The sequence below is a fragment of the Polypterus senegalus genome, chromosome 3, assembly GCF_016835505.1.
Source record: "Polypterus senegalus isolate Bchr_013 chromosome 3, ASM1683550v1, whole genome shotgun sequence".
Taxonomy (NCBI): Eukaryota; Metazoa; Chordata; class Cladistia; order Polypteriformes; family Polypteridae; genus Polypterus; species Polypterus senegalus.
The window spans coordinates 234756635-234782249 of record NC_053156.1 but is presented as its reverse complement, the minus strand read 5'-3'; the positions used below and the strand labels follow the sequence as shown (position 1 = coordinate 234782249).

Sequence of the window (25615 nt, the reverse complement as noted above, 5' to 3'; positions counted from 1 at the left end):
CACCTGTCTCTGCTAGGATAGGCACAGACCGCATTAGAAAAGGTGGGTTTCCTAAAATGGATGGATGTAGGGATGCATAATTTGTGTGGTATCAACTACAGAGCAGCAATGTGATCAAACATATACATTTGTTGGGGATATGAACCATGAACGTAGTCCTTTCTTATTACTAGAGCATGCATGTATTTATGTAGAAACTACTTATTTCCTGATTCATTCAACTGCACTCATATTTATGAGATACTTGTATTAACATCAATGTGTGAAGCTTGTCTCTGCAGAGATCCTACAGTACTATCGTGACATAGTAGGTCTAAATGTAAATAGGTTTTAAACGTACTTAAATTATTTGCATATGTACTAAATATGAAGAAAAACTATACATATTTCTGTATTGAGTAAATAAACAAAATGCAGTAAAGGCAGAGTTGTTGAGTGACTGAGGTGCAGCGAGTACTTGGCTGGAGAGGAAGTGTGGAGGAAGGCGAGCCCTGCGTGTGGCATTGTGACGAGTTATTATTGCAAAGCGCGAACTTGCCGAGACTTTGTTCGGTGGTCGTGGTAGCTTTTATCAGCTCCTGTCTCTCTGGTTTACCGGCCGATCGATGCCAGCAGCTCTTTGATGTGGGGAGAGAGGGAGCGGCGGCGGCGCTGAGATTAACGGAGGCTGCTGCAGCAGCAGCAGCAGGCTGAGCGGACCCGCCGCTGAGACATCCAGAAGAAACAGGCAGCTAGCGGGTGTTGGAGCAGCCCGGTGAATATGGAGAATTACGCAAACCTTCCTCTTCTTTCTGGGAGATTTACTGAAAGTGAGAAGGCAGCCAGCGTGACTTGGGATTAGTCTGCTCACCACTGCAAAAAGAATAGTGCCCTGTGATGCAATAACGCCGATCTTCGCTTTCTTGGGGTCTGCGCCCTATTGCTTTGTTGCCGCGGGTCTCTCTGATGCTCACGCTCGCTACCTGGATGAGATTTGCTCCCCTTTGGTAAGTGTGCTGCAGTGCCATTTCCTACACAACTAAACCACGCATGACGGATAGCTGAGACTACTTTTGTAGGGGAGCTGAAGTTCACAATTCGTTTTTTTTTTGTGAACATCTCGCTTGCTTTCGTAAACTCGCCAGTGTTTTTTCATGCCAGTTTGTAAAGTAAACCCGACAGTTACGTGTGTACCGAACATTCATGAGCGGGGGGCATTCATGTTGGCCAACACAGGGAAATAGTGAGTTAAATTTTGTTTTTGCAATATGGCCGCGCGTTTGCGTTTCCCCATTGCTTTCACAATGAATTAGTACCATCAGTGAGCAGCCCTCTCTCTCTTTTATCATCGTACAGGCACACCGCTTCAGTCGGCAACACGTAAACCAAGAAGGAGCCGGCTGCACAACGAGAAAGGCGACTTCGCTGCGTAAGTGCCCAGCGGTGCCATACAGGCGTCAACGTTCGCGCCCCAGTGCAATATAAGACAAGAAGCGGTGAACAGTTCTGCTGCTCACTTCACGGGAGAGGAGATGTGAGCCGTGCGTGCGACTAGCAGCTGCAAAGTCCGTTTTGCACACGCCTGTACGTTTGATTTCCGCTCGTTTCACGCACACAAACGCGCGCGCGTGAGCGAGCCTGTAAATCGACGGCAGTCGCGTTTCTCGTTAGCACTTTGTTTTGAAATGCTAGTCACCCGTTAACTCGGATTCGATCGCGCAATCCTTAGCATTCATTTCGACGGGCTGATCCCCCGCCGCACATTCCGAACAACTTCGGGGCTTTTTAATTAGAGGGGAGCTTTTCGTGTCTTTTGTTGTTGGGTTAAGTCCAGGTCGAGCACATGCCGGCTCCGACCTCAGAATCAACCAATTCCCGGGTAGTTCTTCCACCCGAGCAGCAAGCTGTGAAGCGAGCAAACGTGAACGTTTCCACCTTTTCATACCAGCACACTTTTTGACAGGCTAATTGGAATACATTCTACTCCAGTCACACATACTGATTTGCATATAGCCACATAATGCACACTCCCTCGAGCATTCCTGTACAGGTATGTTTAGCCATTCAGTCGCACACTCGTTTCCTCGAATGTATTAATGATATGGGTTTCTTTCACTCATACTCAGTCCAGCGGTTTAAGACACAAAGTCAGTACCGCTCCCGTGTAAAATCGCGTTTACTTTTCTCACAGTATTTAATTTGCGGTATCAATATTGAAACGCTTTTACTTCCACGGAGTTAACCCAAATTCACTGCACATGTCAGACAGACGTCGGCAACTTGTACAATCCTGTACGTGCATTATTTCATTATACATACAGTTGAACTTTTATCCCTATGGATTATTGAATGTATGCGTTCTAATGGTGTTTCAAAGTTTCGTGCACATTCCAAGAAATGTTGTTCCCATGATAACAAACACACAGGGTAAATCCTAAAGATTTATTCCTATATTTTCCCAGAGATCCGTATTTTCATTCACAGGCAGTCCCTTCCACTGTATTTAGCTGTGTTAGCAAACAATGCTGTGTTATATGCAGTTCACATTTCAGTGCCTGTGCACACAATCCCAAATGTACATTCATGCAGTCAGTGACTCACGTGTAGTCCTGCCTGCTTGTACAAATGTACTTTTTATTCTGTTTTGTGTATTCTTAACACACACACTGCTTATTTATCAGTGTTATTTTAGGGCAGGGGGAAGTGCAGATTACAGTTTTCTGCATGTTAAGTATTTGCATTGAACTATATTGATATGTATGGATGGAAAGATTTCTCTCATCAGAATGAATGGCCAGCATAGACTCCACTACAGTATACCCAGGATGAGGTAGGAAGCCAGTTCGCAAAGGTCTCCAGGATTATGACTTTATTTCTGACTTTGTCTTTTACAATTTTACTATATATTGCTGTCAGCTGGTTGTAGCTCATCAATTAATTATTGGACATATATTGTTGCCTTGTATTTATGTTTAATCAGTTTCTACCTTGTTCACCGTGTGTTTAAACAACTCTGTATTTTTATGTGTACTGGTAAGTAGTATAATCTATACATGTATTTTAACTGAGAATTGTTCATAGTGCTCTGCACCTGTACCCAGTGAAAAGCACTATACAAAACATAAGTTGTAATTGTAATGTTTTCAATACAGCATCCCATTCAGTGAAATTAAAGGTGTTATGGCAGTTAAGTATTTACTTTTAAGTTATTGCCATTTGCACTTCCACATTTTTCAAATTCAGTTTATGTACTTAATGCTGCAAGTCTCACACACAGTGTTCACATATTATTTGCTGTCATATTCAGCCCTTATGTAGCATTCATGTATGCATATGATTATGCATAATTCCAAACATGCATTCATGCCTTCAAACACTGCCACGCTTATTCATGTAAGCTCATGCATGCTGTCTCTTTAAAACGTGTATACAGCTGCTTGTAATAACCCTTCCCAATATTCCAATGCTCAGTCATTCATCATACATGCACTGTTAATACTGTTTTGGTGTTGATATACATGTACATACATACAGTATATGTACAGTGAAAGTGAATAGTACCATGTAATAAAAAAAATCTCTGCTTTGATTTTAACTATAGCTATTATGTTTTAAATAATATCTACCAGTATTAGTCATAGTAAATGACTGGAGGGTAGTAAGAAACTTTGGTGAGAGACCATGTAGTGTACTAAATTCTAAAACTTAGTGAGGGCATGCTTCAAATGTAAAAAGTAGGTTTCAGTAGTTTTGGCTACAAATAGCATAACTTGTGTTTGGATCTTGGATGATGACTATCTTTTTTATAGAATATGTAGAATTTGACCATCATTTAAATAATGAGTGATGGAGCAACATTTCCTTTGACTGCTAGGTTTTAATTTAACTGCCAAGTTTAAACTAAATTACACACTGTATATGGGTTTATTTGCCTTTGCAGGCGTGAGATTTTTTGAAGTGTATCATACCCTTTTTAAAATAGATTTCAGAAAAACTCTGGAAGAGAGCTATTGAAGTTCATAAAGCTATAAGTGCAAAAAAGCATTTCCATAAAATCTGGACCTCTGCCAGTCCTCAGTTATTTATAGAGTGCACGCATGGAAGTATTCAGTACCTTTAGATTGGTTACCATTAGAATGTTCACAAAGGTGACGTATAAGCCTAGGATGGCAACATTTTCATGTTCAGAAGTCAGAACACCAAAACCTCTTCCTAATCATGAAGCCCAGTGAACAGGGCATCAAGACATGGAGCTACTTACCTGCTTCAGACTTGCAATTGATGAGGTAACAATGAGTTCCAGGCCGTAGAAGGAAATCCTGCAGAAGAATATCAGAAAAAACAGGGGTTATCTGAAGCAGTAAAGAAGTTATATTGCGTGGCAGTTCAGGGCTGGGGAACAGAGCATATCCCAGCAGCATTAGGTGCATGACATGAACAGCCGTGGACCTGATGCGAAACTGTGTATGTGTTTTCAAGTGTTTACTATTCATAGCATAAGCTTTTAATGGGGACATATTGTGTATGTGTGTACTAATATATTTTTTGGCATTTTGTCTCATGTTTTTTGGCATGATTTGCCATTGTGTAGGCATTTTTCAGAGATGTTTATTTGCTTTTCAGTTTTTTTCTTTATCTACTGTATATACTATTTGTAATATAAATAGCATGTAAAGGGGTTGTAGCACAGTGGATAGTGCCAATGCTTTGTCCCCCAGAGTATTTGGTTCCAATTCCAGTTCAGATGCTGTCAATTTTGAATGTCTGTTTTCTTTCCATGTTTGCTGTATGGGAGAAGACTCACAAAGATGTGTAATTTGGAGTGAATGGTGACTCTAAATTGACCCTGAATGAGAGAGTGTGGGTATGCACTGGAGTGACATCCAGCTAAGAGCTGGAATGCAGCCTTGTGCCCAGTGTTGCTGGGACATTTGTGTCTTTACATTGGAATTAGTGTCTTGGGAAAATTCAATAATGGATACCTAGCAGTGAGTGCAATTGTTTTATTTATTTTTTAGAGAAAAATAATGTACATTAATATACATGGACTAATGCATAATTGTCTCTTTATATTTTGATGTTTTGTTACAATTTAAAAACTTCCGGGAGCATGACTAATGAAATATTTTATTTTCGTTTTGTACTTAAGTATATTTTTAATGTTTGTGGTATTGTAAACTGTAAGTTGGGTAGTTGTTTAGGTTGGAAACACTGAAAACAGAGTTTGGTGGTTGTATTTCACATTTTGACATATACATTTGTGTTGGCTTTAACAAAAAAAATATACCTGTAGTTTTCAGTTTGTCTGATTTAAGTTTTTGGGAAAGAATATCAATTATTCAGCAATTTTAATCTGCTATAAATGTTTTTACCTTCCAAAAAAGCATTAGTGAGTGTATTAAATGTATTTACTTCTAGAAGCTACCTGATGCTTAATTATAGGTGCCTTATTTATAAAGGAAGCTGAACATAATGCTTTATGATTTCATAGTGACAGATTGTTGTCTAAACTGACAGAATATGAGTTTTTAAGTCCCATTTCTCTCATTTTTTTAGGCCATGACGTGCATACTAAGCTTCCAGAATCAGGATGCTGTTCTTGGTGTTTTGATTGCTGTTGACCAATGAGAACAATTTTATCTTAAGCAGAAAAGCATAACACAAGCCTGGGATTAATTCTTTTTCCATCCCTGCAAATGTTCATTTTAAAACATGAGCAGCTGGTCATTTCTATTTATAACGTCAATTGTAATTGAAAGATTTACATTTGTAATATACAGCATGTTTACAGTTTTATTTTTTCATTTTACTGATTTATTCAAAGTTACTTGCTTGTAGACAACACAATAACCATATAATTAGCAATATTTAGCATTCAAAAGAAAATATCAATCTTGCAGCTATTTTAAAGTAACATAAAGGGAGGCAGCTTTAATTCATTGGGGAAGCACACAAACATAGAGGTGAATAGTATTTTTTGATGATCAATGGTAGTAATTTTTATAGACTTTACAGAATTTATTTGTGTATGTTTTATGTGGGGCAGCATGGTGGCTTCACTTCCCGGGTCCTCCCTGCGTGGAGTTTGCATGTTCTCCCCGTGTCTGCGTGGGTTTCCTCCGGATGCTCCGGTTTCCTCCCACAGTCCAAAGACATGCAGGTTAGGTGGATTGGCAATTCTAAATTGGCCCTAGTGTGTGCTTGGTGTGTGGGTGTGTTTGTGTGTGTCCTGTGGTGGGTTGGCACCATGCCCGGGATTGGTTCCTGCCTTGTGCTCTGTGTTGGCTGGGATTGGCTCCAGCAGACCCCCGTGACCCTGTGTTCGGATTCAGCGGGTTGGAAAATGGATGGATGGATGGATGGATGTTTTATGTGAATGACTAGTTTATGATAAATCATACCTGTGTTGCTTTTGTACCTTGAAGCTTGATATACGTACAGTATCAGCTCATTGAATGTGCTGTGTTGTTGATTCCAGTTGACATGATGCTATTACCTAGATGAAAAAGACACAGTTTCTCTTTGATGTATTGCCTTGCTGGCAGTGTCAGATATTTATGTTCACAAACTATAGGAGTATATACAGTATCTTTCCCAAGTACTATATCCAAACCATAGCCAGCTACTTAATCCCATGTGCCTTACATTTTCATTGAACTTCAATTTTTCCACAACACTATATGAACATTGAGAGTTATTCATGAATATACATACATCATGACAATGTAAAACCATTAAGCGTGATTACTGTGGTGTATTTAGAAGGTTAAGATTTTGTCAAAGGAAGAGCACGTGTTCAAATGATATTTTCAAAGCTAGAATTCAAAGTAAAAGAAGAGCATAGTATTATTGAGAAATAACAGGAAAATGTGTTGATTAGCTTATTTTTGGAGTCAACTAATGCATTAAAGCTATTGTTTCTGATTAAAAAAGTTTCTAAATTAAAATTTCTGAATACAAAAAAGATTTCAGCATATTGTGGACTTTTTAGAACTTTAAGAGGTTAAAGTATACATGCTGTCTTATTAAGAAAAAAAGAAGTTGTTTGATGAAGCCATACATTTCATTGTTGTATTTATGTACATATTTGACTGCTAAACACCATTTAATGGTATATTATTATGGATAAGGGTTTTGTACATACAGTATATCATGTAACAAAGAGCCACCATAGACCTATTGGCATTTTTACATAAAGTTTATTTAAATTTCAGCAACCTGTTTGCAGTTGGACAGGTATAGGTTGAATTTCTGTTAAAACTTGTGCTTTTTAACTCTTTGTTATTTTGCCTGTAATATAATTAAAATAACTAATGTTTTCATTTTCTGTGACATGCTTTGTAGTCTGAATCAAAAACATATACAGATGAGACCAGCTTATCCAACTTTTTTGAAAGTATTGATGTGTTTTTTTCAGATGGTATGCTTGTTGTAATTTTCATTATGGACCACCTTTATGAATCTCAAGCCACATCGTACCTTTCTTTCTAAACAACTTATCTTGCTGTGCTTTAAATAAGAGTTGAACATTTGTAAAAGTCTGTCAAAAACCTCCTGGAGGCATAAAAGGGGTCTAAGCTGGCATCAAAGAAAAATAGGACCAGAGAAATGGAAATGCATATTGACTGTTAGTGCACACCTTAAGCTTGTGTGAGCAAAGGGGATCTGCCAGTGTCACAAATAATGGTGTGATGCTACTGGAAACTGACAGAAGGATACTGGGAGTGCTACAGGCTTCTAAAGAATCCAGCAATTTGTTACTGTCAATCGATAACCTGGAAGATGTTTTTCTGTCTGACTTGTTAGCACAGGGTAGAAGTAAAGGCAGAATTTTATGTTGTGTAGAAATTCTCCAGTAGGGACTATTCTGGAACAATCTCAGCAAGAGTTAGAGATCAGGGTGGTTTGGGAAGAAACAAATATTGATGCTCAAAAGTTGCTTTAGCACAAGAGACATCATGCATATAAATGCTACCAATGATTTATATAGCACTCAACCTCAGTGGTATATGAGGCTGAAGTCAGGACTAATTAAGTTTAGAGTCAGGTTGTGCTATACCACAAAGAAGCAATTCTGATTTCATGGTTTAAAGGGGTATGAATGGATGTGATTAAAACTGTTGTCCTTTCACATAACATATACATTTGCTTGCTAAATAAGTAACGGTGACTGGTGTTCTTTATTTATCTTTAGTCAGAATGATAAGACTTTTACCTATATACAAAGAATAAACAAAAAGTGAATACCTAATATTGTGTAAATCATTTTGGAAAATGGTACCACAAGGAAATTATTTTTTTCTATTTAATTGAAATTCTTGTCCAAAAAGTGAATCATTGACTTTTTTTTCCTAAGATAGTGATCTATTAAATCACTTGCATTGTGTACTTTAGACATCTGTACTGTGTAGTGAGTGAATCTTGTTGAAAAACAAGTTATAGCAGTGATGACTCTAAATGTTGAAGTGGTTAGGTATTTATTTTGAAAATTGCATTTTTTGTTTTCATTTGCTTGGTATTTTAATAGTTTATATTTTGCGTTGTTTCCTTCACATACAGTATTTATTGATATACTTTAAGCTTGTCCAATACCCAAGTATATTCATATTGTTTTTGCCCTCAGAAAGATAATTATTCAAACAACTGTCAGTAACATTGACGTAGAAGTTTGTTTTATATGTCTGATGTTTTTCTTTAATTTTACTTATTTTTGGCATTATGCCTTCAGCATAAGAAATGTTGTGTTCCTGTTTCATCCCATAGGCAGACACTGTATGACTGGAAAAAAAAAATATTCACAGAGCCCCACACATTGACTGATAAGGATATGAACTCTTCTGTCAATGTGCTTAGCATAGTGTGAAACAATAAAAATGCTGTTTACCAGGCAAACTGTTTACCATTGATATTGTGATTAATTTGTGAAAACTGTTCATATATGAAATCTGACATCTAGAGATTATTAGTTGTTAAGTTCATGTGTTTCCAACGTGACTGACAAATAAAAGAAAAGATATATTTATAGGAAACTGATTAAATGTAATAAATAATATGGAGTATTAATTCAGTAAACCTGAAGAAAGAATCATAGTCTGCTGCATTTATTATGCAAAATATGTAAGGAATGGCATGTATACAATATACACATTGCAAGCTGTATTGTCAACTGTGATTATACATTTTTGTTTGTTTAACATTCTGTAAATAAAATAAAATGTATCTGTAAATTTAGTATATTACAATATAGGCTATAGTGTGAGTTTATATCTGCTTGTCTGTTTTGGTAGAATTCCTCACAAGGAAATTGGTACATCATAGTATGAGAAAGAGAATGGAAAAGCCATTATTTGGAAGTTGTTTAAGCACCGTACTTCTGGAGCCATAACCGTTTTTTGATTTTTGTAAGGTTTTTAAAACTGACCTGGTTCATAAATGTTCACAAATGGAGAACAGTGGGAAACTCTCATAAATAGATTATGAAAAGTGTTATGTGTTATTTTGCAAAAGTATTAAATTTTTTTGCAAAGATTTTTCAACTGTGGTTGGTTTTATTATGCACTCACATCCTTCGGCCATCTTATGACAGCTATTGAGGTATAAGTTTATCAAGTGCCGAGAACTGAATAAAAGTTATAGGTGTACATTTAATCTTGAATGTGTTGAGGGGTACATTTATTTGGCCCAGTTTTGGGTCACAGGGAACCAATGATTATTACACCAGCACTGGGTGTAAGGCAAGAAGAAACCGTGATAGATAGTACGCTGCTGCATGCAGTCCAGTAACAGAAACATGTAAATAAGTTTCTGTTTAGTTTTAATCCAGTTATTTACTATAGATATTTTGAAACAGTGTGAATTGATGGTGCAGTGGAAATTGTTCATAACTCGAATCTCTAGTAGCCCTTATTGCAAATGTTAAAAAGGGATGGATATTGTTTACTTCACACTTATGTAGTATTTTTTTGGTATATTTCCAGTATTTAGTTTTAAAATAGGTAATTTCCCATCCAGGATTGGTTTCTACTTTTTGGACATTTCTACAGGGAAAGGCTTCATCTCCCTGTGATCATGCACTAAAAAAAGTGGGGTTTCGGAAATTTTTATTTTTATATGCTTCACCGTTTAGCTGTGCAATTATTTACAAGTTTCTATGAGCAGTTTCTCACTATTGTGGTAATATCTTAAAAATAGATTTTTGTGTCTGTTGTGGTGGACGGCTGGGACCCATGCCCGGCAAGGACGCCTAGAAGGTCCAGGAGAGGGAGTTTACCTCCCTTGGACCACGTGAGGGCACCTGCCCTGGTCTGTATGGGGGCCACGGGAATTGAGCATGGAAGCTTAACTCTATTGGGGCCCGTGGCCACCACAGGTGGGCACCTGGAGGATTGGAGAGCCCTGGATGTCAGCATTTCCGCCACATCTGGAGTGCTTCCAGGTGCCCATGTGGCACTTCCACCACACCAGGAAGTGCCGCCAGAAGACCGTCACAGAGCACCTGGAGCACATCTGGGTGGCCATAAAAGAGGCTGCCTCCCTCGAGTAGATGAGCCGGAGTCAGGAGGAAGAAGGCAATGATTGGTAGGAGAGGTAGAAAGGTGGCAGGAGAAGTCTGGAAGGGAGAGATCTGAACTGAACAAGGGTGTTTGGTGCATGGCCACTGTGTTGTGTGCTGTACTTTATGATTAAGACATGTGTTTTGGAACATTCTGTGTCTGCCTGTGTCCAGGCTACACTTACCACACTGTCTTTAATAAGCTAAATATTAGTCTGTCCATGAAAAATGTTAACTATTTAATGCTAAATCTGCTGGAATAATTTAATTCAAAGCAAGTAATGAGTAAAACTGAATTCACAATGAAACTCAATGTTTTTCTTCACAGAAAAATTGGTGTAATAAATTGCATTTCACTTTCAGGGAAGTTTGTGCCATTCACACAAGAGAAAAGAAGGTTACTTCTGGTCTGGGAGTGTTTTTATGCATTAATTCCACAACCTTCTATCCATCATTTTATATTTAAATATTTTTTTTTGGAGAAAACACAATAATGTGTGTGATGGTACATTTTAGTTTGTCTTCATGTGAAAAATACATAGCATGTCTCATTTTTAAAAAGTTGGCACGGAATGGTCCAGTACTTCTGTGTAAATTACAATTTAGTAATACCACAGGAAATCAATCAACAGAAGATTTTACAATGCAACATAACCAGTTTTACTGTTAATAATAGAGACTTAAGTACAATAACCTCTATAGTATTTATTATGTACTCAAATGTAGAGTAAAATGAACAGGAAATTGAGTGAAGTGAATGACTTCAAAAATATTTCATTTCTTACGTTTTGCTACTTATGTGGTTATTGTGTATTTGTCAGTAAGCAAGTAACTTTGAATAAACAGCATTTGAAATTTCATTTGGTCAAATGAAGTAAATAAGCTGCACAGACAGACACAGGTGGCTTAATGTCACTTTTCATGTTGGTCTAATGTGGTGTGTTGGTTAATTTCTTTCTCTTCCTCATCCAGCATGTGCTCTGCTAGGGCAAACAAGCTGTCAGTTTATCTTCACTTACACATTTCTGTGAGTGCTTGTGTGCACCTCTTTGTGTACATGCTGTAGCCACCAAACCCGACACAGACACAGAACACAAGTTCAACACACATGATTTTATTTTTCCTTGTGCAAAACACTTTCCCTCGTTTTCCACCTTCACAGAACAGTTCCAAGGCACATTACACAGTTCAAAATTCACTTGTCTTCTTTTCTCTTTCTGCCTACACAACTCCTGGCAAGCTTCGTCCTCTTCTACCTGAGTCTGGCTGTCCGAATGGGCTGGGGCTGTACTTTTTATGTAGCTGTTGGGTGTGCGCCAGGTGGATCATCAACGTTACTTGGAATCACTTCCAGGTGTGGTGGAACTCCAATGTAGGACTCTGCAGCTCCCCCTGGTGGCCCCCAAAGAACCCAACAGGGCTGTGCCAAACACCAACTCCCAGCGTGCCCTGCGGGAATCAGTTGTGCCACAGCTGCCCAGGAGGCCTGACCTCTAGGGGAAGGAAGAGCCTTGTGGATGCTCTCTCCCTCAGGTTTTCTATCCAGCTGGCGTCACAACTGGGTAATGGCCATGGGTGCCCGCCATAATGCATCTATATTTAAATAAATTATGTATCTGAAAACCTTCTTGTGTAAAATTTGTGCAAGTTAATATGACTACTTCCATTACCAAATGGAGTAGACTGCAAAACTCCTGGTTAAATTAAATGACTTCTATAGCTGTTTTGCTTGTACATAGGTTAAAATGTTTTTTGAAGGATATAGGGATAAGTACTGGAACAAATTAGACTAAAACAATAGGACTGGAGTGTGCAACAAGGCAAACACAATGCTACCGTCATTTGCACTTCATAACAGGCCAGTACTTGAGCGGGAGACCATCTAGGAAAAGCCTGGGTTGCTTCTGGTAGAGGTGATCGTGAGGCTAGCAGGGAATCTGTACCCTGGGGTCTGTGTGTGGATCCCAATGTCCCTGTGCATTTAAAGTAACTCTGTACTTTAAAAATGTCACAGTTCTTTGGATGAGATGTAAAACCAAGGTTCTGATTGTCTGTGGTTATAAAAGATCCCTGGATATCTTTTGAAAAGAGTAGGGACTTTTCTGATATCCTGGCTAAATTGCCCACTACAGTCTGTCTGTTCCATTCTCCTAATCATCCTTTGTCTCTAATTGGCTCTCTCCCTCAACCCTTCACGACCTAATACCTAATATTGTATATGTACTAGCACAAGAATGGCTGCTGTTGCATAACAAGCGGATGCAGCACGTTGGTGGTGGTTGAAGTGGCTCCCCGCTGTTCATGTAAAATGCTTGGAGTAGTGAGAAAAGCACTATATAAATAATATAATTTTTTATTATTGGTGAGACCAGCTATGTTATAAGGGTTGGAGATGGTGGCACTGATAAGAAAAACAGGAGACAGAGCTGGAGGTGGCAGAGTTAAAGATGATAAAATTTGGATTGGTTGTGATGAGGATGGATAGGATTAGGAAGGAGTACATTAGAGGGTCAACTCAGGTTGGAGGGTTTGGAGACAAAGTCAGAGAGGCAAGATTGTGTTGGTTTGGACATGTGCAGAGGAGAGATGCTGGGTATATAAGGAAAAGGATACTAAGGATTTAGCTGCCGGGCAAGAGGAAAAGTGGAAGGCCTAAGAGAAGGCTTATGGATGTAAGAGAGGACATGCAGGTAATGGGTGTAAAAGAGCTAGATGCAGAGGACAGGCCAGGTCAGGTTGGGAAGCATGTACTGGTACAGTGAGTTGCTGCACCCATCACACGACGAAACCGCTCAGGATCGTGGTGGGCAACACCCCAGGCAGTAACACGGTCCAGTCGCAACCTCCGGAAATGACCCTGAGTCTGCCGCAGTCAGGTGTTACGTGGGTGTCCCCTTGTCCTGGTCCAGCAACTCGGTTCCTTAACAATGAGGTTTCTGCGAACTGGATCACCCCCAGGTAATTACAGCATATGGCTGTAGTGCCATAACTGATGCTCCCTCACAGTGCAGGTAATGTGCCTCATTTAGGACTCCATTTAGCAACCGCTCATTCAACAGGAAGATATGGAAAAAGATGAAACTCTGTGGCAACCCCTAATGGGAGCAGCCAAAAGAAGAAGAAGAAGAGTATTAATCAACCACACTTACTGATACCAGTCATTTCACAAACACACAGGGAGAACATGTGAAAGTCATACAGACTGTGACAGTGTCAGACAGGAATGCTAGCTCTATGCTATCAATCAGCCTATGTTAAAACAATTTAATAAACTTAAAAAACGTTAACCCGAATAAACCTACTTTAAATGTATGCCTATAACATTATTTTATTTCTTTTCACTTGATTTCATGAAACTTGAATGCTTAATCTCTCATTCAAAAAACAATACTTTTGTGAAATAATGCTGTTCTTTTGCAAAATAACACAATAGTTTTGAGAGAAAATTCAGTGATGATTTTTTGAGTGATGGGAGTAAGCTTCTAAACATACTTCAATATGATAACTGAATTTATTACTTTCTTGTACCGTTTTAATTATTTTTACTTTTGTGTCAAATTGGGGTGCTTTTTATGTATTGTTTGTGTATATTTAAACCTAGAAATGAGTATGTGCCCTTTAGGATGTTATAGTATCTTATAATAGATTATTTTTTACCTAAATGCATAAATGTATTAATGCATACCTTAGTTGCTTTGATGTACAGTATACTCTCTTTATTTGTTGATGCTCTGCATGAGTTGGTATTTTATTCTTAAACTGGAAGATTTTAAGGGTCAAATCATTGCTATCTAGTGTCTTAGGAAAACTCAGCTGCTCACAGTATCATAAATTTATATTTGATTAATCTTTGCATGAGCTGTCAAAAACTGACAGTGGAAAGTACGACTTTAGAATCAATTCTTCAGTTAAGATAATCGGTTCATTAATCAATAAGCCAAAGCCTTCTCATCAAACACACTCAAACAATCAATGCTGCATTTAACTGAAAACTTTAGTGAGATATCTGTTCACTGTAATTGAGGTTGACTACATGTTTTCCTAGCTCCTTCTACCTTTATGAGAAGTAAGCTAGCTGTTCATAGAAAAAATCTTCCTCTAAGAACCCTTGAGTACTGATTTTAATTTTTTTTTTCTTTTATTACATGTTGCCTCAGCTTGTTTAAGGCTTTTTCTACATTTATTCTAATGTCTGAATCAGCTTCAGCAGTAATTGTTTGTAATCCTTCTGAGAAATGGTTTAAGAAGCATGAGTTTAATATTGCCCCTTAATCCCTGTCTGCTGATATGTAGCTACTCATATTAACCTAAACATGTTCAGCCTCTTGCAAATGTTTACACTTGGTGTACTGAAATTGATTTTTAAATCTTTTTTTTTCAGACTTTATTCTTTTATGTTCATTTTATATTTAGTGTTCTCCTTATCTCTATATTATGGTATTTTGATAAGCTGCCAAAGTGAATAATTGTATTTTCCTTTTCTTTTCACATCATGGTATGACAATATTGTTAAGTAGGAATTTTCTAAAATAAATTATATTATCCTGTAGAGTTTTAGGCTGTTGTAATATGTTGTGGCCTACTGAATTCATTATAGTTGTTAAATGGCTTTCAAGTCTCATGTATTCTACAGTATATAAGAGGATACTAATGGAGCTAGTTTGTAAGCTATAGTACAGCGGTGCAATAATTACTGTGTTTAGCCTGATAATGTGCATAGTTCTGATGATGAATGTGTAGCCCTTTGGATATTAATGTACAATAGTATTTACTGTAACAAATAAGCGTAGTAGTATAGTAGTGGAAATCAACTTTTAGGCAGCAGTGCGTTAAGAATTCTTACTAATTAGAAATGCCTTGTATTGGTAAAATTACCCAATAACTAAAAGCATTTTCAAAAAGATTTTACTGTTTAACTTTCCTTACAAAGTATGTACATTTGGAAATGTGTTGGTTTGCTATCAGTGGACAATTGTCTATTTTTAATTATGTCCCTCTGAATAAGCTTTAATATGTATTTGTGAACTGTTTAATGATGAGGTATGAACATAAACAGCCTGCATGTTATAAAAAAATAGGTTTAAAATAGTTTATTTGTACACAGTATTGATAACATCGGGTGACAGAGCATGTTGGATGTATTCCATATTTTGTTCAAGCCAAAGTCTGGATTTGCTTCTCTGACATAATTACTATTATCATGCTCTATATTTTTGTTAGTATTCCATAAGAAGTGGATTTTTAGAATGTGTAAATGGTATTTCTACTTAATTTTTACTCAAAGATATTCAAATGGAGAATCTTGGGTTGAGTTGATAGATAACCTTAGGCTGGTTACTGGTGTCTTTGTGTTCTTCAGAAATTAAGTTTTGTTTACTGTTCAGTCCTATTTATTTTCCTTTCACTTTGGTGTTTAAAAGACTATTTCAGACTTTGACTGTTAAGAAACATTCCACAATATGTATAAATGTAGCATATGAATTGTTGTAGTTACCTCTATTAAAGCATTGCATATCCTGTCACACATGCAGTCATGAGTGGTTTTGTTTTGTTGTCTGTTCCTGTTTGCACAATAAAAAAGTACATAGGAAGAGGAGGTTGGGAGCATATGCTAGTAGCGTGTTGCCACACCCATCACATGACGAACCACCTGGATTGGGACCCGAGTTGTGTGTTTGGTGTGTGGTTTTGTATTTTAAAAACTATATTGCACAGTGGTACAAGCAAAAATCATTTTTGTCTTTTTTTAAAGCTAATTCTGATACATGTATTCACAGTTTCAGATAGTGTTACAAATAACATAGTACTGTATGTTGAACTCGGACTGAGTGTGTAAACACCAGGGGGTGCCACCGTGCCCCAAACTCAAGACACAGTAATACCTAACACACTCATAGGTTTAAAAATGTGTTTATTAAACTTCACAAATCCAACAATCGCCCTTCTAAAGACCAGTTGTACAATCACAATAATAAACAATTCTTCCTCTTCTCATCCTCCCATTGACTGTTGTCTGCAGACTCCTGACTCTGACTCATTGATGTGAGGCAGCAGGCTCCTTTTTCCTTCAGCTTCCATGCCATGTCTTAATGGAAGCACTTCTGGGCCATAAAGAAAGTAGGGGCGTCCTCCCCAGAAATCAACCTCTATTAGCACCCAGGGACCCCAACAAGGCTACACTTCCGTGTGCTCTTAACTCCTGATAACGCCTGCAGGTGTCCTAACTGGTCTGCCTTAAGCTATATTTTTTTGTATGAAAATGTGCTATATAAATAAATGTTGTTGTTGACCACTGCCACCTAGCATATGGGGGATGGAACAGCTCCCGACTCTCAGCTTTTCCTGGTCTCTCCATTATTTTATATCAGCTTGGCACAAAGTTATTTTCTCGTCCTGCAGCCAATCCATCTGTCGTACTGCTCTGGCTTCCCGTCAGGGTAATAAACCATCTTGCTTCCCAGCCAGGATGCCTCTTCTCATCCAACAAGTGTAAGGAGTCAACATCAGTGTTGGAATCATGTCTCTTAACATTTTAGATGTTTAATTAATAACTCATTTTTGGTGATTAGGATGGCAGTTGGAGATGTTCTTTGTCACCTTTGACACTAATTACTGTAGATCAGTTCTATAGTCAGTTGTTTTATGACTAGTTAATATTTTTGTTGTTTTATTATACAGTACATCTCTTTATTATAAAAAGAAATTCTGGAAAGCATAAGCAAGGTGACAATACATGATCTTCTCGGAAGTTCTCGGTAGACATTTAAAAGACCCACGAGACAAAAGAGACTTACCACGGAGAGTCTCGCGGGGACCGTAAACATGAGACTTGGTGCCAAGAGTTTGTCCCAGGGCCGTCTAGTGGGGACGTGGAACATGAGATTCTTGAAAGACACACCCTACTTACAAAAGATATCAAATAATAGCGCACCCATCAAAAAACAGTCAGTCGCAGTAAAAGCACGTAGTGCACACAGATCATGTGCTCTCAACACATATAAAGAGTATAAGGACAATGCGGAGAATAGAGACCCAAAGGCATTGGAGAGAAAAAAAGGCAGATAAGAGATTATGAAAGCAGTGGAATTCAAAAGGCTCAAACAAGTGATGGTGCGATACACATGCAGCGAAAGGTGCAGGATATGAAAACAGTAAAATTAGAAAGTATTGTAGCGTCCCAGCCAGGTTGATGCCTTTTTGGTTTTAAGTGGCTGTTCGGTCCGATTGAGAGAGGGTGGAGTACAGCACAGAAGAATGATAGCGGGGTATTGATTGATGCGGTGGGGGCGACGCGGGGGATGAGGGATTGGAGAGGGTGCTAGAAAGTTGTGTTTGGGGTTACGAAGTCGGCGTTTGTTCAAGTAAAACTTTTGTGACACTTTATCATGTCAGTCGGTACAGTATCAAAGAAAAGATAGAAAAGATTGCATTACTGAAAAACAAAAGGTGATTAATCATCAGAACCAGGTGTAATTGAAAAAAGAGCAGGACAAATCGAGGTCAGAAATAAAAGGCAAAGAGTGGACAACAAAGTAATTTCGCATTTGCATCATTCAATGCACAAAATGTGGATTTACACAATAATAGACCATACGCTATGAGAATCTGTGGTCCCAGAACAGTTAAATCAATGACAAGTTGAATTTCAAAGAATGCACAATTCGGGTCAGGTGTATATTTATGATCACGGAGAAGCGATGCAAATTTTAACAGGCAAAAAGAAAGATAATATATATATATATATCCAGAGAATATCATTACATATCAAAGGAGATTGTGATATGCCATTCGTATTAAAATGTTTACAATTTACCGTGAGAAAAGCTTTTGCTATGACAATAAATCACTGGGACAAACATTAGAAAAAGTCAGATTATTTATTAGAAAAACAGAAACAATATTCACTCTTGGGCAGTTATATGTTGCGTTGTCACAATGTGTCTCCAAAAAATATAGTTTTTAATGAAGCTTTTAAGTAAAAGTGCAAATAATGAAATTGAAACAATTCCAAAGAAAAAAAAATAAATTGTATATCTGATTAACCCAACACAGGGGTTGGTGAACGAAGTAAGCAGGGGGCGAAACTCTCTAGTATGACATAAAATTGTTTTTGTTTTTAAGGAGCTTGGAAAAGTATTGTCTTTATGTGAGCAATATAGTCCAGTTTAATTGTAATGGTCAAATTATCAGTACAGTAATGCGCTAACTTACAGCTCTATTTGGGACTGGCCATTTGGCTGTAGGACAGATTGGCCAAATGTGGGTCACAGAGTGTACAGATCATTGTAACTGAGGGTCTGGTGTGGGTCAACCAGTACGCATACTTTAACTGCCAATATGGAGTAGCACAAATTGGTCTCGTAGGCTGCAGTCCTTGACAATGCAAGGGAATGTAGTGTGGGCTGAATGCAAAAGAATTAGCCATGCAGAGAAGTGCCAAACAAAACATACCTTAAAGGGCCCTCCAAGAGTCAAAAAACATAGGAGACCCTGCAAAATAATATAAATAATAATAAAATATTTATTACAGATTAGTAAGCATTTCTTTCTTTTTCATGGATGAAAAAAGTGTGAACCATATGCACAGATCAGAAGCAAACAAGATGTGCCAGCTGCATGAAGGGCAATTTAAAAAAAAATGCTGCATGGTATGGTCAATCATTGTCATGAAGATTGGAATTCTGTGAACACAATTTTTTTTTTATTACTTATTGTTAATTTGCGGCCATTTGTAGGTTGCAGCATAAGTAGAGGAACGTAAACAGCTGAGAGACTGCTACCTCTGCAGCTCCTCAGGTTCTTCTCTTACCACTTCTGTTTGAAGTGTATCATTCTATGGCTGGCAGCACTGCTGCAAGTATGTGATAAACAAATGTTGATGGTTGTGGCAGTTTCTAGAACATTATTACCCTACTGTTTTCCGATGACCCTTGGTTGGAAGTACAAATGGCCTCATCTCGGTCAGCCTTAAATCTGCACATGACTATACTTTATTTTCCCTGTGAAATTATCAGAGGAAAGTGCTAGCAATGGTTATCTTATGTAATATTTGTGAATCACAGAGTATGCTTACTGATATTATGTTTGGTTCGGAAGTAGCTTGTGGTCTAGACCTGTGAGCTAGTCTTGTGTAGCAATTTCAGCAGGTTATGGTAGTTTGATCTATTCCACAGTTGAGTAAGCTATCTGATGACCCTTGAGTTTTCTTCTCTTTCTTGACAAATTTATGTGTAGATGAATATACAGTATAGCAACAAACAAACACTGACATTAATTTTAGGCTTTTTATATACCTGCTATATAAGAAAAAATTTTGTTACACTGTGTGAAGAAGAAAGGCTGAGGTTAGGAAATCTGTAAGAGACTTGAAAAGCATAGATTTCTTGCAGTAGTTGATGCTAAAATAATTAAAAAAAACTCATAGATGTGTCCAATGAAAACAATACTTGCAAAAAAAGAGTATTTTTTTACCTTTCAGGTATCAGACATAAATGATATAGTGCTTTGCTATAGAAAAAGTAGTCTATCTAGTATTACATTACAAATTACTTATGTTTTTTTTCTGTTCTTGACATCTATGATTGAATTTACCCATCTTTATACCTGCAGCTCTCTATGCTTGTAACAGCACATAAATGTTGGTGCTGAACCTGAGTAACTCAGAGGTCACAATATATCTTTGTACTGCCAGAGGAAATTACAGCACTTGGAGAAACTCCATGAAAGCACTGGAGGCCAAGAAAACTTGATGCTAAAGGCTGCCAAGTTGAAACTAGGTAGCCGGACGCTTCTCAGATGCTTTGTCTTCATATTGAGGAGAACAAAAAGTGCTGAGAGCAGTTCTGGACTAATTTAAAGCATTGTTTTGTGGTCTTATGTGTGTTTTCCCTCTGACTGTGTTTTTGACTCCTCATCACAGAATTCACTTATATTCTTAGTTTATGCAGTGACCTTTGCCTGTCCCGCTATTTGTTTGTTCACCACTGTTTTTCGTTCATTTTTTTAATAACCACATTAACTAATTTTTTTTTGTTTTGTTAGTAATTGCTTTTTGTGCTTGAGGACAAATCAGTGCATCACAGAAGTGTCTTTGACCAACATTCTTTACACTTTGTAATTCTGTACAGCGATGATAATGAATACCAATGAACAATACTGCTTTTGATGTTTTAAAACTTCATAATTATATTTAATTTTTTCCAGACATTGTTGAATGAGTTATCTTGTTATTGTTAAAACTGACCTTTGCAATGCATCATAACAGTTTTGTTTATATTTTGGACATCATTGCTCACTATACTAAATAAAATCTGCAAATACAGGTTTCAAATAGGTATAATAAAAGTTTTTTTTAGTTTACCAAGTCATGCCACAAGCTTGTTGCAATATCACAGTCATTATGTAAAGTTTTAATTTCAACACTGAAAAATGTGTGATTAGAATGCAGTTACTGCTTGAAGTTAAGTAAAAACAGTGTAATAGAAATAATACTTAAAATCTGTAAAAGAAATCCTTGTTTTTATGAAGGATGTCTATACAGTAATGATGGATTTTGTTGCTTTAAAACAAACACAGACATGGATAGGTAAATGGATTTTTACTCCACCTAGTGGAGGAAACTGAGTTCTTCAGGTAACAATGCCTTACCTACACGTATTTTAGACTATTGAATTTGTAACGTACCTAATTGGACTGTCCTTCCAAGTTGTCATACGGCCTTAATTTAACACTTACATGGGTATCTTAGTATACTTCCAAACATTTTTATAACTATACCTTACATTTTAAAATGTTCAAATTTTAGAACCATTCATTGTGCTAAGTTTGTTTGACTTACTTTGATTTATTATGTATCAGCATTAAATGTGTGAAAATATTAATAAAAGATCAAAAACCTAAAATCAGCAATGTAGACCTGTCATAACTATCTTTATTGTATCAAATATTGGGATCACTAGAGTGCAACCTAATACATGTGTCACACTAAAATAGAATACCGAACAGACATATCGAAATTTTGTAATTTCATACTTTCGATAAACAAGATTAAGCAAAATTTGACAACATTTTGAACTACAGAATTTGCTTAAAAGAAAACTTGTGCTGGTGCTCTGTTTCCAAAGATATTTCTAGCAGTTTCAACGAAATGCACTCATAATTTTTTAACATAAGTTTTGACATTGAATGGTTAATTAAAAGGTAGTGACGATTAAGTTGAATAAACTTGGTAAGCTATATAACAATGTTTCGAAATGTCGACACAGACCCTGGTAAATGTTAAAATTAGCTCCTATGAAAGCAGGGTGAATTTCCCTTGTACTATACTCTTCAGTTGTAACTTGTTGATCCATAGTGAAAGTTCTGACTTCCTCAAGAAATGGATGATACAGGACAATCATGTTCATCCTTCCAACCCTCGTCTTAGAGCTTGTCCTTTTTCCTTATCTGTTTTACTGTAACATGCCAAAGTGAGGCTCATTTTGGAGACGTGCTGCTAGTGTTCATGTAGTGTTTATAAATTACTGAACACGCAACATTATTTAAAGGCAGAAAGCCTTTTTCTCTTTAGTCTATCTTGAATTTGGGGTGTCATGTTTTTTGTGATAAACATTCATTTTTGGGTGGTATGGTCTGTGCATACATGTGCAGCATGCTCAAGTAGTGCAATATAGTGAATCAAGCAAGTGAAAAAGACAAAGAGAGTGAGCCAGCACAGTAGTACTGCTGTTTTATTACTTGCCGTGGCATTTATTTTTTGGGATATTCTTTTCCATCAGATTAAATCGTCCATGAATGATACAGCCTAAGTAACCTCTTAAGTGCAGTGGGATAGCAAACCTAGAAACAGGACTTTTGATAGTAGTTATTGAAAGTGGTATACAACAACAACTGCTAGTTTAAAATATTCCTATTTTCTCCATTTGTTTGTTCCATTACCCTAATCAAAACTGATTAAAAATGTTGAGAAAGGCATTTAAAATAAGAGGGCCTCACCATCTTCTTAAAATAAGGTAGACTTTTATCTTGGGACCTGCTGCTCTTTAACCTGGCCAAGTATCATGTCATAGATTACATACAGTGGGATGCAAAAGTTTGGGCAACCTTGTTAATAGTCATTATTTTCCTGTATAAATCGTTGGTTGTTACGATAAAAAATGTCAGTTAAATATATCATATAGGAGACACACACAGTGATATTTGAGAAGTGAAATGAAGTTTATTTGATTTACAGAAAGTGTGCAATAATTGTTCAAACAAAATCAGGCAGGTGCATAAATTTGGGCACCACAAAAAAGAAATGAAATCAATATTTAGTAGATCCGCCTTTTACAGAAATTACAACCTCTAAACGCTTCCTGTAGGTTCCAATGAGAGTCTGGATTGTGGTTGAAGGTATTTTGGACCATTCCTCTTTACAAAACATCTCTAGTTCATTCAGGTTTGATGGCTTCCGAGCATGGACAGCTCTCTTTAACTCACACCACAGATTTTCAATTATATTCAGGTCTGGGGACTGAGATGGCCATTCCAGAACGTTGTACTTGTTCCTCTGCATGAATGCCTTAGTGGATTTTGAGCAGTGTTTCGGGTCGTTGTCTTGTTGAAAGGTCCAGCCCCGGCGCAGCTTCAGCTTTGTCACTGATTCCTGGACATTGGTCTCCAGAATCTGCTGATACTGAGTGGAATCCATGCGTCCCTCAACTTTGACAAGATTCCCAGTCCCTGCACTGGCCACACAGCCCCACAGCATGATGGAACCACCACCATATTTTACTGTAGGTAGCAGGTGTTTTTCTTGGAATGCTGTGTTCTTTTTCCTCCATGCATAACGCCCTTGTTATGCCCAAATAACTCAATTTTAGTTTCATGAGTCCACAGCACCTTATTCCAAAATGAAGCTGGCTTGTCCAAATGTGCTTGAGCATACCTTAAGCGGCTCTGTTTGTGCTGTGGGCGGAGAAAAGGCTTCCTCTGCATCACTTTCGCATATAGCATCTCCTTGTGTAAAGTGCGCCGAATGGTTGAACGATGCACAGTGACTCCATCTGCTGCAAGATGATGTTGTAGGTCTTTGGTGCTGGTCTGTGGGTTGACTCTGACTGTTCTCACCATTCGCCGCTTCTGTCTATCCAAATCTTTCTTGGTCTGCCACTTCGAGCCTTAACTTGAACTGAGCCTGTGGTCTTCCATTTCCTCAATATGTTCCTAACTGTGGAAACAGACAGTTTAAATCTCTGGGACAGCTTTTTGTATCCTTCCCCTAAACCATGATGGTGAACAATCTTTGTCTTCAGGTCATTTGAGAGTTGTTTTGTGACCCCCATGTTGCTACTCTTCAGAGAAAATTAAAAGAGGAGGGAAACTTACAATTGACCCCCTTAAATACTCTTTCTCATTATAGGATTCACCTGTGTATGTAGGTCAGGGGTCACTGAGCTTACCAAACCAATTTGAGTTCCAATAATTAGTTCTAAAAGTTTTGGAATCAATAAAATGACAACGGTGCCCAAATTTATGCACCTGCCTGATTTTGTTTGAACAATTATTGCACACTTTCTGTAAATCCAATAAGCTTCATTTCACTTCTCAAATATCACTGTGTGTGTCTCCTATATGATATATGTAAGTGACATTTTTTATCGTAACAACCAACGATTTATACAGGAAAATAATGACTATTAACAAGGTTGCCCAAGCTTTTGCATCCCACTGTAAATACTATCTCTGTCCAATGATGTGGATATAGTTTCTTGACCATGGGAAGTGTCAAGCAACGTATAAACATCTGTGCAAATTACACTTAGAACACAGTATTAATACTGTATATAACACAAGATGATAGACAGGGAATACACCTTGATCAAGTATATAGGCTGTAGTTACTGTATGCTTAACATAGGTATCATTGATCCCTGATGATAAGTTTTTGCTTCCAGCAGCATCCTGGCTGCTGTGGATAACCTCAGCAAAGTTCACAGGTGTCCAATTAACATCTCTGTTCTGTCATTATTGTTGTGGTGACGTTCTCTGCCATCTGTTGTGATCATGAGCAAAACATTATCATCTTGATATTTCAGAAGACTAATTTATCCATCAGTAAAGCAATGCAATTTGCATATTTTCAAGGCAGTTACACAAAATTGTACCTCATATTTAAAACTCACTAAAGGACTGATTCCTGTTTTATATGGAAAAGGTTTGCTCAGTTGTCATTAAATAGCTGTTGATAAACAGTAAAACTTATTTACCATCCTTATCTTTTCTGTTGCTTATAAAAGCAGAGTTTACAAACTAAATATCAGTTATATTACCGTTTGTCAAAACTAAAGAAATAAAATGCCCAAAACTGGCAGAAGTAGAACCATTGGTGATGCTTTAGTTGTATTCTTTCATAGCGTTTATTTTAAACTCTGTAACATTCACCTTACCTGTTTGATGGTTGTACTGAAGCAAGCATCTTTAATTATGTAAATAATAGTTTTATCTTTAGTTTATTCTTGTATCTTCTTTTGTCCATTGTCAGGGATGCCAGGGGCAACGACTCGCCGGGACGCCTTGAGGGACCCACCCTGGATCACGTAGGGGTCACCATCCTGGTTGCGTTGGGGGCCACGGGTAGGGGGCTTGGAAGCCCAACCCTGTAGGGACCCGTGGTCACTGCCAGGGGGTGCCCCAATGCCTTGGGGACCCTGGACCTCAGCAATTCCGCCACACCAGGAAGTGTTGGGGGGAAGAGGAGAAGGGACACCCGGAGAGCTTCCGGGAGAACAGCCGGCACTTCCGCTACACTGGGCCGTGTCCAGGGAGGAGTGCCGGGAAACACCTGGAGCCCATCCAGGGTGAAATAAAAGGGGCCGTCTCTCCCTTCATTCGAGGCTGGAGTCGGGTGGAAGCAGGACAAGGCAGGAGAAGAGAGAGAGGAGGCGGCCCGAAGAGAAGGCATTGTGTGTTGGCCAGGACTTTGTGGGGTTGTGTGAGCACTTATTAACTTGTGTAAATATTGTAAATAAATGTGTGGTGGTGATTTGCAACATGTCTGCCTGTCTGTGTCCGGGCCGCGTCCACACCATATACTAATTAATA

General features: G+C 37.9%; 1 protein-coding gene across 7 annotated transcripts in view; it reads left to right on the top strand.

Annotated features, from left to right (window-relative positions):
- Positions 1 to 502: 502 nt before the first annotated feature.
- dtnbb (dystrobrevin, beta b) overlaps positions 503 to 25615 on the top strand; it is a 219146-nt gene continuing 194033 nt past the window's right edge. For 3 of the 7 annotated variants that reach the window (XM_039748786.1, XM_039748783.1, XM_039748784.1), the window contains exon 1: positions 504 to 986. The gene's annotated coding sequence lies outside the window, so the exon portion shown is untranslated. Of the gene's footprint in view, positions 987 to 25615 lie in introns of all 7 variants that reach the window. The other 4 variants (XM_039748782.1, XM_039748781.1, XM_039748787.1 and 1 more) reach the window with 2 other exon arrangements.